We start from the raw sequence: 15310 nt of genomic DNA, 5'->3' as shown, positions 1-15310 counted from the left end.
AGAGACAGTTTTGGAGAACAACTATATATATTTTAATGGGGAGTTCTACAGACAGAGAAGAGGTGTGGCAATGGGGGCTAGCTGTGCAACTATTTATGCAAATTGTGTCCTTTATTACTGGGAACAAAAGTTTGTTCTCAAAACTGATTGGGCAGGTATGATTAGGCACTATTCCAGATACCTTGACGATATTTGCATTTTATGGAATGGGTCTGCACAGGAATTGGAGAGGTTTTTGGACTATAAAAAGTCAAACAGTGCCTCTATAATAAAATAATAAAAATAAAGCTTTTTTATTTTATTGTTAAATAAAAAACTTCTCAAAAAAAAATAAAATTTATCATTCAGAAATACATAAAATAGACAATGAGACATTACAAATCAACAATAGAATACATTTAGTTAAAATAGAAACTATTAACAAACCACACCCTTAATAGCAAGTAAAATCAAAAAGATATTTTAAAATAAATAGAAATTGATTTTATATCACATAGACTAGTTGATTTTTGGACTATATTAACAGTACCACTAGCTTCCTTAGATTTACTCACAACATTGATCGGGACACGTTGCACTATTTGGATGTTAGTTTAACAAAGGATTATGCCAACAACTGCTTTCAGTCTAAGGTGTACAGGAAACCCACCTTTTCTAATGCCTATCTTCACTTTAACAGTGGGCATCCCTATTACCAGAAAAAGGGAATTGTTAAGGGACAGCTGATTAGGGCTTCCAGAATGTGTAGTACACAGGAATTTTATGAACAAGAGATTAAGGTTTTACGTAGCCTTTTTTTGGAAAAGGCTTATCCTGTTGGAATGATTGCACAACTAATTCTGGAGGTCTCTGGTAAAAGGGAAACAGTCTATCATCCCCTATTAGGCAGTGGTGTACAACCTATGGAAACACCTTTGAAGAACACGGGTGACCAGTTTAAGAGCAGTTTTGCATATACCTTTTCTTCTAACTCCCAAGCCTTAGAAAGCATCATCACCAGATATTGGCCCATAGTATCCACCAATGTAGATCTAAAACAGTTTATCCCCTTGATGCCTAGCTTTGTCAGGAAGAGGGGTAAGAACTTGAAAGACTTCTTTGAGGGGAGAAAGAAAATTATTTGTGAAACTAGAAACAAGAAACTTGGTACCTTAAAATGTGGACACTGTAACCAATGTCAGTACATGTTTGATCAGGACACCATCACAATTCCCACTAGAAGGTTTAATTACAAATTTCATCAGCACTTTAATTGTGCAAGTAAAGGGGTGGTATACATGGGTATTTGCACTTATTGTTCTGGTTTTTACATCGGAAAAACTGAGAGGCAGCTTAGGAGAAGGGTGTACGAGCATCAATATGATATCACTAGATGTACGGACACTAATGCTTTTTTTAAGCACTCCCAGGTATGTGAAAGGATGAACCTTAAATTTATGGTTTTGGAACAGGTACTTCCTGATCCACGAGGGGGTAACTGGGAAGTTAGGTTAGAGAACCGTGAGTTGTTCTGGCAGTTAAGGTTAGATGCTTGCACCCCCCCTGGGATAAATGAGGCTTTGAACATCAACGGTATTTTAAAAATGAGAAGAGCACGTTTATAAGACTGATTTAGTTGATCATGTTTTATACATTTTTTTGTACTAAAGCTCAGTGAACAATCAGAATGTTAAAAAATGTTTTTGTTGTAACCTAATTTTTCCTAGTCTTTATTCAGTGCATTTTAATTGTTTGGGGGACAGAAATGTATTTTTTCCATGAATGCACTGCAGGCATCAGATTTGTTTTATTTTATTTTATTGTAATAATTCACACAGACAATGAATTTTACATTGCATTACATTGCTTAAGATTATCCAACCCAGCTACAATTATGTTTTATATAAGACATGCATTTTTGACATGGAAAAATATATTTTATTATTTGCTACCTTTTAATTCAACCTTACTAACCACCAGGTTTATTTAATTATGGGTGGAGTTTTAATCTAATTATTGATGCTATTTAGAAGTTGTTTGGAATGGACAGCTTGTTTGCCTTGAAAAAGCCTGGTAATTCACTAGGTGAAAGCGCTTGGCTTATTTGTGTGTTTGTTGTATTTAACTACATATTGAGAGAATTTGCTGTACAAAATTAAAAGGAATTTATTTTATACTTGGTGACTGGAGCACTTTGTTCGGATCCTGTGTGCCATGGATTCTGCTTTACTTGGTCTGTTTTGTTTATTCTACGTACATGGTGAATGTAGACTAAAGAATACTTTCATTGCATTACCACTACTTACTTAAAAGTATTACATACACCTGGATTCAAACCCTATATCATCTGTGCTCAAAACGAAATGTGTCACTGCATTTACACCTGCTGCCACAGGGTCAGTTAAGCAGCAGGTGTTTTTACACCCTCAATACTAAGAACTCTTAGAATTTTAGCAACTACACGCAAGCAGAGAAAGAGGTAGAAATGTGTATCTCACATGTGCAAACACTTTGCCAATAATTGTGCAAATCCACTGCTCAGCAGTGTGCTATGCAAAGTGGACAATAGCATATATTACTTCTGTTTACTGTCCATTTAGTGTTCATGATATGAAACTACATGTGGAAACACAAACAAAAGGAAAGCACTAAGAAAAATACACATATTTACAATGCAGCCATTTGTTACCTCCTTCCATGCAATACAAGCTTAGTTTCTCAGTACTTGTTCACAAATATATCAACTACACTACATAGATAACAAATGTTCTGCTGTGGCACTTGCGTAAAATAGAAAAAACAAAATTCACAGCAACTTCCAAATAAAACTTGTAATCCACAAAACGAAGCAGCTTTTCAGGCAAAACAATAAAGCCCTGAGCAGGGCAAGCTTAGAAAACTGTGAAAAAAAACCACGGACAGCTCAGCACACTTCAGTTCATTTTATTCCACAGAAACACAGCACATTAAGGCTCCACCATACATTTTTGTTTTAAAAATCACTTCCTCAGATGTGGGCTGTTCAAACTACTTGTGTTTTTATACCATTCACTTAATTACATTGATTAGGTTAATGAATTAATTAAAAGGTTAATTTAGTTTAAAACCAGAAACTTTTCTTGTTGTATCTCTCTGTGTTGCCACAATTAAAACACATTTAATATTACAATGTTTGATGGATGAATAAATATGTATGAATAAACATATGTTTTAAATAAAAATCCTTAAAACACTTGACTACAAAGAATAAATTATAAAGTTAAAATACTATTAGAAACACATTTAATAGGACTCAATGTTTTTTCCCTTATATTTTCCTGTTTTTAACATTCTTTTAACTGAGTGAGGCTATACAATTTGCCTTTGACTTACAATGCAGTTTTTATAATACTTGTAATATCACGATTTTTTCCACTATATGGAGTATCAAGTTCAATTAAAGCAAATATTCAAGTTGGTGATTTTAACCATTGAGGAATCTGTTTTTATTTTTCATTTGTTCAATAGTCGACCACTGTATTTTCATCAGGGTTTTACAGTACCTGCTTCAGTTTACATAGCTCAGGCAACTTTTTAAACATCTGCACCTAAATTATCAGTGTGTTAACTTGTTAATTACGTGGAACTTGATAATGAGCCATGCCCCTGCTCCTATATAACTCTTTCTGGAAGGGGAATCTTGTTCAATGAGCAGTATAGTGCTCATTATAATGTTGTAATGCCAGAAATATAATTTATGACATACTGTGTTAAAATGTGTATTCACTAGCACATTTTGTTTATATGTTTTAAAAGCTGGATTTTTTTTAAATATTTTTTGATTTTTCTCAGCCTGACCATTAAGCCCCAGATGACAAACTATAAGCCTATTTACTCATCTGTTAGTCCTGTCATTACACACATATAATCTCTGAAGGAAGTGCCATTTTTCCAGCAGAGAATTACCTTGTGGTGCCCTCATTTCAATTGCTGACAGTAATGTTGAGAGTTAGCCATCCTCCCAAGCTGGGCCAGGATGTAAAATTTGTATCTAGACCCATCTCCGTGTTGACATGAAAGCATTTTGCAATGTTCTGCTACTCTGAGCTTAATGTGGTTGCATGCTTCTGCCTATGTTTCTTGGCTGTAAAGGAAGCAAAGTAAGTAAAACATAATTCATGGCAACTAAAATATACCAAAGGACAGTAAATCTATACATAACATAGTGGGTGACAATATTTTTTGTTAACAAAAAGCTAGGAACTTAAAAAACAAGTAAACCAGGAGGTGTTAGTTTAGAAACCAATACATTTATTGAGACTTATTCATACTTTTGATTTCCCAAGTGTAGGAACATGCTGCAAGCCCATATGCATTGAATGTGGTAACAGCTAGGACAATAGGGGCATTAACAAGGTTTACTTGTGAATCTAAGCAAATAATTTAGTATGCACAATGTAATTCCTGCAGTTGCTTTTATACAAGAAAAAAAACAGAAGCTTAAAAGAAAAAAAATTACGAACACAACAGGGACATTAAGAATAAGACATTGCCAAGGAGTAGAGGGTTTGATTAGCATCTCAAACATTTTAGATGCTGGCAAGGCCATGGCCATCAAGGGTGGAAGGAATTTTTTGAGATGCTTCCTCAGGGGAGATGTAGTCAACAGACAGAAGCAGCCCTCCAAAGCTGTCAACAAAAGCACAGGTGGGGGTACAGAAACAAGAGTAAGTCATAATATAGTCCCCCTCAGCAGCACAAGCATCTGACAGTATGATCGATTAGGATGCCCTTAAGATACAATCTGGCCACAGTTTACAAAAAGAAGTCCAGGCAAGGAAGGAGTTGGAGATGGACCCACTGAAGGATGGGGGCACGGGATGGCTATAATGGGTGAAGCAGGCAGTGGAGAAAAAAAAAGCAGAAGAACTTGAGTGTGCTGTGTATGCATGATATGAAATGCAAAGGTTTTAAGAAGAATGTTTTTGTTTTGGATCAGATTTTAGGCAGTTTTACAGGGGAAGATGTCAACACTTGATTGGAACAATGAGAACTGTGTTGGCAAATCAATTTAGTTCTTTCACATTTCCTGATATGTGCAATATTGCCTTTTTTAAGAAAAAATGCTGCAATATTAAAGACATTGACAAGATAATATGATTGTGTGTGGCACATTTTTAACCAATCAATATCTGTGTCATGAATTACATAACAGGAATTGACTTATAAATGTTGGAATTCATAAATGTATGAACAAATTCTTGTTATAAAATTAAAAGTGCTTACAGCTTTCATTCACAATCTTTTGTGTCTTCTGCTGGCACCATAACTGTTATGCAACAATCCCCACCACACTGATGTCCTGCAACACAAACTGTTATACCTGCTACCTCAATGGTCAGTGTACACCCCCTCTAGCTATTAGCTATAGGCTATGCTGACAGAGAACCTGCAGCTAAATCTCATTTTAAGCATTGATTAAATTCTCTAGCCTCTGCCTGCCTCATCCTATGGACATTCAAACTTATGTATAGGAATGAGAACTATAGAGATACATGTTGCTACAGATATAGGTGCATGTGCTGAGAATTATCTTTTGCCAGAGGCAAACATTCACTATATACAGGCCCTATAAAGTGCACCATAGTACAACATTATATCTTTTGGCAGAGGATAGACTAGAAAATGGTCACTTGGCCTAATGTGGTTGCACAGAACATGAATCTTGAACAAACACAAATATGTAACTGCCTACCATTTGCCTTTACCCTATGGCTCTGAACAGCCTACAAGGCAGTGAGGGCACTTAGTACCTCAACCCATAGAACTCCTGAAGAGTGTATGAATGAGACATCATTTTTTCTTTTTCCTTTACAGGCACCACAGGCAGCAGCTACTGGGTCATTATGATGCCCCTGAAAGGTAATTGCATGTTATGATGTGAGACACATGCTAACTAGAGCTACAGGCTTTCCATAGTCTGCAGAGCAATGCAGACATCATTTTAATGACCTTGGGCACCATGTGCCTGACTTGCTGCAAGACATATAAGCAGTGATGAAAAGAGAGTATCTAGAAAAATATTGTAATTTTTTTTTTGTAATGGTTCCTTGTTCCTAAAAGCACTATTCAGTCAAATAGTTTAATAAGGGGTTCTTTCTCTTTCATCTCATCATCTCATGAATAGATTCATCTCTACCAGATGGGCTGTCAAAGGAGGCTGAAGTGACAGGGTGGCTATGATTGCTATCTGCTTTAGAGATAACAGCATTTTTATTACACGTGCCCTTATAGCAGCTTTCCCATTGTGCCTGTACTATGCAGGCCCACCTGCTGAGAAAGAGGAGGCCAAGGCACCTTCATCATTTCCTCCTTCTGGTTTGGCACATGGTGAGGCTGGTGGCGGAGATGTAGTTGACTCAGCAGGGAGGGCTGAAGGCACCCTTTCAGGTGGACACCCTTGTCCTGCTATTTATAGACTAGCCAACTATATCACACTCACCTGGGGGATTAGGAGAGGAAAGGGGGAGGGGTGATAACTTAACTTAGTACTACATGATTTCCTTATGTCTTGGGTAGCCAGAGGATTATATATAACTCCCTTACTCTATTGCATCATAGCTCAAGAGAAATTACTTCCACTTTGCAGGTGTACTGTAGATTTTGAGTTAGATAATTAGGTATTAAATATTTGTTGATGTACTTCAGAATTTGAATGCAGTATTGGTTCAAATGGATAATTCGACATTACTGTTCTCAGTTTGTTTTGAATGTAGCTCATTGCAAAGTAGCTGTAGATAAGTTGTCAACTTTTATGAAAACATTTTACATAATAATGCAAAACATTGCTATTTTAACTTTGCTGTATGTACAATTTCAGGCATTTGTAAAACTAGCGCTCAAGCACAGTGAAATGTAACAACCTGCACATTTATTGTAAGTGTGATTCTGATTGCTTTCATTGCATTTGACTTGTTTCTTCAACATTGTTACTTTGTGCCTTTTTATCCATGTCATGGCTGAAATGGGTCCTTGGACTATGCTACCTACCTGGTAAACAAAGAACAAATAAAAATGAAATAAAAGCATCTGCAGCAGCTAGGTGAAGCAGTACTGCATTTGCCTCTGGAGAACAAGTTCATTCTTAGTACATGTACCTGTATCCGTAACAATAGGTATTCATAAAGTCACAATGCCTATACATAAGTTAAGGTGTCCACAGGATGGGGCAGACAGAGGCTAGAGCATTTCTTAGCTCCTTGAGTCTTGTATCTGTGTGCATTCATACTAATCAATCTCGTCATTGAGTGAATACAAAATAAGTTTCCTCAACCTGTATAACATTTCAAAATTGCACTTCTGCTTGAACATATAATCCACTAGGGACATACTGTTCCATTAAATATATACACAGATACAAGACTCTAGAAATACTGCATTTAAGTTACACATATAAAGCACATGTAACAGTTAAGGAATTAACTGAATGTATATACGTTTGCCTACAATGAACATTTAAGGATCATTGAAATGTGGGGCTTTGGATTTGAAGGAAAGAGAGTAAAAAGGAATGGAATGGAAAGCTGTAATGTGGGTGAGATGTGATCAAGGAAGAAAGCAGGGAGCAACAAAGGGTGTAGAAATCTGAAGTCACAGTGGATTAGGATGGAAGGGAGGTAAAGAACATTAAGAGAAGAAAACAATGTGGTTTCAGAAGGCAGGGGGTTAAAACTGATAAGAGAGGAGAGGAGGGAGCATGAGTGATTTAAAAGTGTGAAGAACATTAAGGGAGGGTGTCAAATAAAAACAAAGATAACAACACAGGAGGCTCAGATGCAAAAGTTTACTAGTGTACACCAGGAGGCAAAAAAACATACAAGTACAGAGTTTTGTCTGACATGATGCAGGAAGTACACAATTTTATATAGGTTTAACACTCAAGCTGTGCCCACCTTACTGACGTGGTTAGTCACAGGGCACCTACATCACTATGGTCTACAATATTCTATTCATAAGAAAAAGCTGATGTTATACATTTTAAAAGTTTTCCCATGGGAATAATACAGCCTTGCAAAGCACCTGGTCAGTTATAATGTCTTTCTGTAAATGTTACTCCTTCAATGTTTCAGGCCTGCTCGAATACAATAGTTGGTTCAGTCTTGTGATACACTTCTTTGTTCTTCTTGCAACATTACTTCAGCAGCTGTAACTTATCTTGGTAACATTCGCAAGGCCAATTATCCCAGAGGAAGGAAGAAGATTTTCAATGCTTTATACATTTAATTTCCTGACCCAGCAGATAATCATTAGTGAAAAACATAAGCTTGCTGAGCTGGCTACTGCCAGGGTCAGAGTTCAAATACACTGCAGCTCCAAAGCTTCAAGCAATTACATGTAAAATCATTCTTATTGCCATATTGCTAATTGAATAAAATGCATTATATACTTTTTGCTTTTTAACTAACACTTTATATGTGTTCAAATACATATTTTTCTAACATTTTCCTCCCTTTTAATACTTTTTATTCTATTCTGAAATATAAACACTGTTATATTGTCCCCTAGCCTTCTCCCTTAAGGACTTTCAACTAGGCAAGTCATTTAGTTTATACTTCGGAAAGAGTTTCGTCTGGAATTAATAATTCCAATTCAATGTCTTGGTATAAAGTTTCAGTTACAGATATATCAATAAAATCTATGATCAATCTTTTCATGCAGGGGATCCCACAACAGACACATGCTCCTAATAGGAGCAAACCAACACAAATAGCAATCAAAATGTTCATTAGGATAGAACCCCACCCACCAAACAGACTCTGGAAAAAGTTCGTCAGTGGGTTTGGTCCTGGTTCAGTCATGGCCGATACCTGCTGTATTACCTCTAGGTGGTCATTAATTTCATGTCAATTGTCTGGTATAAACACACAGTATTCTTCTTTGATAAGCACGCACGTACCACCTCTCGCCGCTAGGGTGAAGTCAAGAGCCATTCGGTTTTGTAGCACAACAGTTCTCATTGCATTCAGTTCATCAGTCACTAGTTCGAGAGCAGAAAAAGTTGCGTTACTCATTACTTTGAGAAGTTTTGACAGCTTTCTCAACTCCCAGATCGATTTGACTGCTCCATATGCTGGAAGTATTCCAGCCCAGGATATAACACTATCACTCAAGTCCATATGAGTCAATTTTTCTTTATCTTTTACGGAATGATGGTCCTTCCAACCAGCTTCGATTTTTCCCACTGGGTTCACAGGTTTTCCGATTGGACCTTCAGGTTTCCGGGCTACATCTCTCACATTTCGTATCTTACCTAGAGGGAATTCTGCAGTATGCCTTATGGCCGGAACCAGATAACCCAAAAAACAACTGCCGGACCAATTCTCAGGTAGCCATTTGTATGCCTTTTTCCCACAAACAAAATAACAGTTTTCTACTTTAGTACTGATACGGGTTAATTCTGAATGAAACATTTTCTTATCTATAACAGACAGTTGTTTATGTAAAACAGGATTTCTCTGCACATCACTTAATGTTGTTTTCATTAAGCTCAAATATGAATCATAATTTGTGTTACAAACAGTGCCTTTATCTTTAGCTTTAAAGATAAAGCTATGAAGCGTGTATATGTAGAGACTATATAGCATTTATAAGATATAGTTATGTTACAGTTACTCCAACCCACTTGGAGTGTATCATTCTTGAAAAAACATACAATTCCCTTCTGTGTAATAGGCAAATACAATGCAATTTTGTCCTGTGATCTTACAGAACCTGTATCAAAAAGTAAATTTTCCCAAGTCTCATTTATCCCCAAGGGGACAGCGGACATCAACAGTCCTCCATATGCTGTTGGTATAGCAGTACAAACCCAGCAATTTGAAATATTCATAGTCTCTACATATACACGCTTCATAGCTAGGTATGTGTTAAAGTTTGGATGCCAGTCTATAGACAGTTCATCACGTCTCTCCACTTTCACTTGTGTGGTTACATGTAGGAAAAACCACAACAAAAGGAAGGTCATCACAATCATAGACAATAAATGCATAGTCAGCAAGATGATTAAGCAACATCTTTGGGGTTGATCTGTGTTTTTACTCGTTTTGCTCTTGGCCATCCTGCCTTTGTTGTGTGTCAGTCACAAAATGTTTATCAAGTTGAAAATTCTTTACCGGTTTACAGTGTGTCAGATGGACCCAGGATGACCTCTCAGCAACTTTGACTGCAGTAGGCGTCGCCAACAGTACCTGGTACGGTCCTTCCCACTTTGGACTCACCCAATTCTTCCTCTTCGTGACCTTCAACCACACCCAGGACCCCGGAGTCAGCACTGCTTTCAACGGTCTGGTCTGTCTTTTATCTGAAAAAGAGTTCAACTGCAAAACAGTTTTATTTGTTAACAGTTTCCTCATATAGCTAGCTAATGAGCTGTCAGCCTCTAGTTCTGCAGGCATGAGAGCTTTCCATTGTGGCACATAATATGCCCTTCCAAATATCACTTCAAAGGGGGTCAAACCCTTTACATTTGGAACTGTTCTCATGCTCAGCAGTGCCAAAGGCAAACAGCAAATCCAATTCTTCTGTATTTCATTTACTAACTTCCTCAACTTGCTTTTTAAAATTCCATTGTACCTTTCCACCAGTCCTGCAGACTGTGGGTGGTAAGCACAATGATTCTTCAAGGAGATCCCAAAGAATCTCCTAAGTTGGTGAATCGTCTGATTAACAAAATGTGTCCCATTGTCACTATAGATTCTTTCCGGTATGCCAAATCTAGGAATTATTTCTTTTATTAGGGCCTTTGCCACTGTTGCTGCATCCGGATTTTTAGTTGGAAAGGCTTCTACCCATTTGGAAAACATGTCTATAATTACTAAACAGTATTTTTTCCCTTCACATTTATTCAATTCTATGAAATCCATACAAATAGTGTGGAACGGATATGGTGGTGTAGGAAAACTCCCTTGCTTGGGTTTGAATGCCCCTTGTGCATGATGTTTGTTACAGATATGACATGCTGCACAAAATTTTTGTGTATAGTTTGTGAATCCATATGTCTGGAATATTCAATTTACTAACTGTACCATCCCCCCTGTTGAGACATGGCACTGCCCATGGCTCAACAAAGCTGCATATCTAAATAAATTAGATGGCAATATTGTTTTTTTCTCTTTGGAGACATACAGTCCATCTTCGAGGATTGCACCTCGTTTCTCCCATTTCTGTTTCTCTGCTTTTGTAGTTAATGTCTGTATGGTTTTAACATTTCTAGATCTAAAATCTCAGAGGGCTGTAATTCCTCGGTTAAAAGTAAAGTTTCTGAGTCTGAGGCTGCTTGCTTTGCAGCTGCATCAGCTTTTGCATTTCCTTTTGAAATTGTATCCTGTTGTTTTGTATGAGCTAAACATTTACAAATAGCTTCTTTAGTAGGTAACTGAATGGAATCTAACAAGTTCAAAATAAGTTGCGCATGATTAATCGGTTTACCATTAGATGTTATCATTCCCCTATTTTTCCATTGTTGTGCAAAAACATGCACTGTAGAGAAAGCATACTGACTATCAGTATATATGTTCACACATTTATCTTTCGCTAGAGTGCAAGCCCGTTAAGGCTATCAGTTCTGCTGCTTGAGCAGACAGGTTATGCTGTAAGGGGTGGGCTTCTAAAATCTCTGTATCTGTGACTACTGCATACCCTACTAGATTTTTCCCTGTAGAACCCTTTCTGCATGAGCCATCCACGTAAAATGTCACCTCGGCATCATCCAAGGGCATATCAGTGAGGTCTTGTCTGGGCAAAGTTATTTGCTCAATTTCCTGCAGGCAGCTGTGCGGTGTGCCATCCACAGGAGTCGGAAGTAACGTTGATGGATTTAATGTTGTACAACGTTCAATTACCATATGAGGTTGGCTCAGCAGTATGGTCATACATGAAAGATGTCTAGCAGGAGATAGATATGCTATTTTTCTTGCAGTAAAATTATCGCGACTGCATGAGGCACTCTCAATGTGAGAGGGTGGAATAATACCACTGAGGCCGAAGCCTGTACTGCCATTGCAGCTGCGACTACTGCTTGCACACAGTGAGGCAACGATCGTGCCACTGGGTCTAACTGTGATGAATAGTAAGCTATGGGGCGTTGCTTATCCCCATGCTGTTGCATCAGAACTGACGTCATGTATCCCTGTTTACAATCTACGGTCTGAAAAAATCTTTTGTGGTAATTTGGAAGTCCTAAAACTAATTATGAAGCTATCAATTGTTTTAGTTTGCAGAAAGCTGTTTCTGCTTCAGGTGTCCATTGTAATACATCTTGTGCTGCCATTGGTGTTTTATATATTAAGTCAGCCAGTGGAGCAGATTCTAAAGCATAATTTGATATCCAGCTTCGACAAAAATTAGTCATTCCCAGGAAGGACATCATTTCCTTCTTGGTTGCTGGTTTAGGTGCCTGTAAAATTGCTGTTTTTCTGTCTTCGTCTAATATTCTACCTTCATTGGATATTACATATCCTAGGTATCTAACCTGTTTTCTCCAAAGTTGTAACTTACTTTTGTTTACTTTGTGTCCTTGTGCTGCTAAAAATTTCAATAATGCTATCGTATCCTCCCTGCATTGATGCTGGGTGGGGGCTGCTAGTAAAATGTCATCTACATAAAGTAGAATCTGACTACCTCCGTGGGTAAACCCTGCCAGGTTGCTTGCCATTTCTTGTGCAAATATTGTTGGACTTTCACAATATCCCTGCGGTAGCCGAGTATAGGTATATCTTTTACCCTGAAATGTAAATGCAAACCAATACTGGCTATCAGGATGTATAGGTATTGAAAAGAAAGCATTGCTTATATCTACCACAGTGAAATATTTTTGTTGTGGCTTCAAATCATTCAACAAGGTGTGTGGGTCTGGCACCGTGGGTGCTCTATAATAACCCATGCTTGTGGGTAATGTTGATTTACCCATGGTTGGCGTGGTTTGGTCCCGAGGACAAAACCAACCATGGGTAAATCAGCATTACCCACACCCAGAAGTGGTTATTGCTATTAACTAATGACATTATTTAAGAAAAGAAATAATTACTTTTCTTAAATAATGGCATTGTATAATGCTCTTTACTGCCCTTCCGCGGCTGTCTGGTATTCTGCGGCAGTTCTGATGTACTGCGTGCCTGCGCAGAACATCAGAATTGTAAAAGCAACAGAGAACACAAGATCTCCGTTGCTTTTTATGTCTCGCTATGTTAAATGGGTTTAACATAGCGAGACAGCTTTAAAATCAACGGATATCTCCGTTGCTTATTTTAAAGCTGTCTCGCTGTGTTAAACCCATTTAATATAGCGAGACAGTTTAAAAAGCAACGGAGATCGCAAGATCTCGTTGCTTTACACATTGTGTCGCTATGTTAAAGGAGTTTAACATAGCGAGACAGCTTTAAAAAGCAACAGAGATCTCCGTTGCTTTTTAAACCTGTTTCGCTATGTTAAACTCTTTTAACATAGCAAAACAGTGTTTTATACTAACGGAAAAAGTACGGGCGACCGGACCTTTTTCCGTTAGTATATTGAGGGATTTACAATGGGCACGCTGGTTGGGCTGGCCAATCAGCGTGCACGTTTTAGGGGAGGCATTGTATAATAGGTATTATTGCATTGTTTACAGCTTGTAAATCCTGTACCATCCACCATTCCCCGTTTGCTTTTTTAACAGGAAATAGAGGGGTGTTACATGGTGAATCAAGAGATTCTACCAGTACTCCTTCCTTGAGTAATGCTGCTATTACAGGCTTGATTCCTTGCTCTGCATCTTTTCTCAAGGGGTATTGTCTTTTCTGTGGTCTAAATGCCGATTTTGGTGTAATAGTAACTGGTCCTGCTGTTTGAATAAGTCCTACATCTGATTTGCCTGTTGACCAAAGAATGTTTGGTATGTCACACAAGGCTTTTTCTTCTTCTTCTAATAAGAATGCTAATCAGCTGTCTTCACTAGTTTGTAAGTGTACAGCTGGATGTGTCTGTGTTAGCCAATTCAATTTCTGTTTTTGTATTCCCTGCTCTGATAATTCTAACTCAGTCTGTTTTTCCCATCTTGTTACTTTTTCTCCTAAGTCTGCCCATTTCATACTCTTGTTTTTTGTCAAGCTAACATGTGGTAGTCAATTAGATTTGTACAGTGCCATGAATTCCTGAGGTAGTGAACAGCTTACCACACTGTTTCCCTCAGTATCCCAATACAAGGTTCGTAATACTAATCTGTTAGCAGGATTTTTGAATAATTCTTGCTCATATTCTTTATCAGGTCCTGGCATGCTACAGTAGTATAGAGTACAATGTAACAAATACTGTTGGTCAGTGTCAAGGGAGGGGGCCTTACTGATGGCTACATTCATCAGTTCCTCTGTTACTGCCCCTGGACCAGTCGTAACTAGGTCCTGGCTATACCAGTAAAAAGTCTCACCCTCCGGTCGCACCACGAACGTATCCATTTGTCTTTGTGCCTCCATACCCTGCATAGTGGGAACTACCGCTATGCCAAATATCTGCATAAGATCTCTTCCCAGTAAGTTTACTGGACATTTTGCAGAAACTACAATTTTACTTTTCTGAGTCATGCCTGAAACAGGGTCAGTTATTGCTATATCATGGGAGAGTGGCTCCCTATATAGCTGTTCATTTGCTGCTTTCACTAATATATAATCAGGTGATTTGGAATATTCTGGTAACTTTGAGGGGTGTATCAAAGTTTGTGATGCTCCTGAGTCACACAAGAATTTTACTTCCCTTCCCTCCACCAGAAGTGTAACTTCCGGTTTTGTGTCTGCCAGATAGAGCTCCAAGCTCAGTAATGCCAAATCTAAAATTTCACTTTCTTCATCCTCTACATCTGCTTGCACTTCCTCTGCTCCTTCCACTACATTTACATTTGTCCTTTGTTTGTTAGCCTTTCCTGATGATTTTTGACTTTCATCACTATCATATAGTCAGTCCTCATCACCCTTGCTTTCTGTAGTCACCTTTTTATTTAGCCTGCAATCCCTTGCTAAATGTCCTTTCTTTCCGCACTTAAAGCACTCACCTTTCTTTTTTCTCTCTTCAAAATCTTCTGACCTTTTGTCAGATTGTCTATTTCCCTGGGTATTTTTCTTACCCTTTTTACCTGACTGTACTACAAAGACCTCAGCTCCGTCTTCAGCTGTGAAGACCTATGTCTTCTTTTTCTTTTTACTATTAAAGTGTCTTTCAGCATGTCTAGCATATTCAAGTAAGGCTTGTAGCCTACTTGTTCGATGATCTATCATGTGCTTTGTAATAAAGCTACTGATAGGTGCAATGCAACCTTTCAAAAACGCAT

Source organism: Protopterus annectens, chromosome 1.part0, assembly GCF_019279795.1.
Source record: "Protopterus annectens isolate FY-2018-M chromosome 1.part0, PAN1.0, whole genome shotgun sequence".
Classification (NCBI taxonomy): Eukaryota; Metazoa; Chordata; order Ceratodontiformes; family Protopteridae; genus Protopterus; species Protopterus annectens.
Note: the sequence above shows the minus strand (reverse complement) of the source record.